Consider the following 3167-nt stretch of genomic DNA (forward strand, 5'->3'; position numbering starts at 1 on the left):
AAAAAAACTTACAAGCAAATAAACCCTGAGGCTAGAATCCAGGTAAGTTCACTGTATCACAAGCCACTTAAGTTCATGTTCTCACATCTCTTTGTGTGCATCCCCCCTTGACATGACGTTGAATGTAATTTATCTACAAGATTTAGTGTCTGTGGCATGTTGCAGGCATCAGCATTAGTGCAAAAATACGTAGTAAGGTCAAGCCACAGGGACCTGCATGATTTAAAAGAAGGGCTTTATCACCCATGTTTTGTCAGTTTGATTGGCTACTGTTGAGGTAATGGTCTGCGTTTAATCTGTCTTCTTGACTTTTCAAAGTTTCAGTCTATCGCGAATGTTGATCAAGCCTCTAACTATAAAACTCTGCTTTGAAATTTCAACCATGACAATTTCAATATGTAGTAAGATTTTTAAACAAATAGAACTTTATAAGATTATATCATATTATTTTTCAGCTTGAAGGAAAAATTGAGAGGCACTGGTTTCTCCTTTTTTGAAAGAAGAAACTTTTGAAACACAAAGGAGCTCAGTTCTTTCTTTGAAGTATTCCTGAAATATGTCTCTAAAAATCAGTTTTGGTTCATCTGTAGAATAAGTCTCTAGATAAAATGCTTGTAAATTAAAATATGGTTTGGAGGTAAAACATACAGTAACAGATTTTACAACTTCTGAAATGTCTTAATATGTGATGGTATTTTGACTAAAATAAATGCACTCACTTTTGGTCAATAATACAAAATTTTCAAGTTCTTTCTAGAATACCAATCATACTTGGGACAAAGTCCTTCTAAGTCATCACCTTCCTGAAAGAACACTCAGTAAGGGCTACTGGATGAAGTAGGCAAAGTTCTTTGCACCTCTTATAAACAAGAAAGAAATAGGAAGATTACAGCATGCCAGAATATCTCTCTTTACTCCCTTTTTCTGTTTAGTCTGAGAAAAAATATGCCTGTGTTTTTTTTGCTTCACTGTTTATCTGGTCTCTCTGAAAACATCTGGAGTTGATTTTCAGCAGCCATAGGAGGAAGAAAGAACCCAGAGGATTGCTTCCTATGCTCTTGTGATGGTGGAGAAGGATTGCAGGAGACAGTGAAGGTGGGCACATCTGTGGGCAAAGCGGAAGAAATTAGGGACATGGTGGCAACAGGGTTGCACAGAAATATCAAATATTGGGGTGAGAGAATTGCGGAGAGGCAAAGATTACTAAATTTATGATTAGAGAAAAAAAAAGCACATGGAAAAACAGTATTATCACTTTGGAAGCAAGGACTGGTAGGTTAATTACAGAGACAGAAACGAGTGAATGTGAGAAATTAGATTTCTTGGATTCAAGACCAAAATCTCAGTGAACCAAACAAGAAATATCAAGGGTGCCCAATGAAGTACTGAATGAATACTTAGAGAAAGCAAGCATGTAGAGTTGTGAGAGAAGCTCTTGAGCAGAGCAGAAGTTGAGAACATGTGATTTCTTCCAGTCTTCTGAAATAGCGATGGCAGGCATTGCTGTGAAATATCCTTGTTCTTAGACTCTCTATGGACACTTCTCTACATTCTCCAGATACTGGTGGACCTCCTTGAAGGTCATGTCTGACATTGGATGGAATGTCTGAGAGGTGTTACTGGTGAGAGCAGAACCTGCTGAGCAAAGGAGAGAATATGAAAACCTGGCTTAAAGGTTAAAAGATTACTTAATTGTTTTTTGTTGGTTTTGTTTGTTTGTGTGTGTGTTTCATTTTATTTTAGCTTTAGTTTTCATGTTAGAGTGTATGCAAGAGTTAGAGCTACAGAGGTTTCTTCTTATTTTGTGCCATTCCAAGGCAGCTAGCTGAGGGCTCAGCAATCCTCATTTTTAAGATCCTTGCTATTTCCAGAGAATTCTGAGATGAGTGACGAAAATCCCTAAAACCAGCTGCTCCTGGCCCACGCCTTTCGGTTTCCTGCAAGGAGAAGCTGATTCAGACACAGATGAGATAGGGAACTGCTAGACAGCATGGCAGATAACAATGGTGTCTTAAATGTAGTGTGTAGTTGTTGACTTTACATGTTAGAATGAAGAAAGAGTTAATCTTGGGTAATGTTTGTTATCTACATCAGTGTCATGAAACTATAGGGGAGAAGTAGGTAAGGCAGAATGAAGAGCTATAAGGACAGATTTTCCTGCTGTTAAGTAAAGGCCCACTTTTTTAATAGCCAGCCGTGTCAATGATGCTAACATAACTTATCTGTGATCTGGTAGTACGCCCAAATTACAGCATTGTTGACCCCATTCCTTGGTATCAACTTTGCTTGGAGAGGAGATGAAGTGTCAAGACCTGCTTGTTGTCACAAACTACGAAAGAAGGATTCAAGAATGCTTTCATGTGGAGCTTGTCAAAGTAAGTTTCATGTGTTGCCCTCAAGGCTTACAGGTACACCTACCTTCCTCATAAAGCATGAGCATGAACCTTGATGTCTAATTTGCCTGGTCCATTGGAGAGAGTTGCTATATGATTAAAGTATCTTGACGTTTCTGAGTTAGATGAAATATTTTTAATATAAGACAGAGTCAGAGGTTATAGCAATGGTGAGGTGCAGATATATGACGAAAAAAAGGCATTGTTAATTGCATAGGAAAGACTTGACAGAATCTATTATACTACCTATCACTGAAAACTTGGTCTAAGCGTGCCTTCACTTAAGGTGTTGTAAAGACCTGCATCATGAATTCAGACAGGACACTTCAGACAATACCCTAATGCAAGCACTGTTTTGGGAACACTGTTTTAGCAGTTTGAATGCAACAAAAGGGTAAATCCCTGAGACTGATGCTTTTTAAAGGAGTGATTTTAGAGAGGGAACAATATACTATGGTGACAAAATACCTGCGCTGTTATCCAACTGTCTTAACTCACAATTCATTTGTGTAAGGGGCGAAAATAGAAGACATTACAAATAATGTAAAAATCTCTAATATATCTCAAAAAGATTGTAATAATTATGTAAAATAAAAGAGAAACACATTTGTCTGAGCATGAGGTTGGAAATTGGAAGAATGGTGATAGTAGTAACCTGTTGTGTCAAAGAACACACAGCTCTTCGTGAGCTGCTAACAGACAATTATACAGTCTTCTGAAAAAAAAATAAGAGACATGGCTTTAAATTTGTTTCAGGAAAAACACTGTAGACTA

General features: G+C 37.5%; 1 long non-coding RNA gene across 1 annotated transcript; it reads left to right on the top strand.

The window, feature by feature from the left end:
* On the top strand, positions 1 to 2400 carry LOC128073564 (uncharacterized). Its single transcript, XR_008202759.1, has 3 exons — positions 1 to 42; positions 1013 to 1095; positions 1559 to 2400. It is a non-coding gene; the product is annotated as an uncharacterized LOC128073564 (long non-coding RNA).
* The last annotated feature ends 767 nt before the right edge of the window (positions 2401 to 3167 follow it).

The sequence above is a fragment of the Tympanuchus pallidicinctus genome, unplaced genomic scaffold (genome assembly GCF_026119805.1).
Source record: "Tympanuchus pallidicinctus isolate F22 unplaced genomic scaffold, pur_lepc_1.0 scaffold8, whole genome shotgun sequence".
NCBI classification, from domain to species: domain Eukaryota; kingdom Metazoa; phylum Chordata; class Aves; order Galliformes; family Phasianidae; genus Tympanuchus; species Tympanuchus pallidicinctus.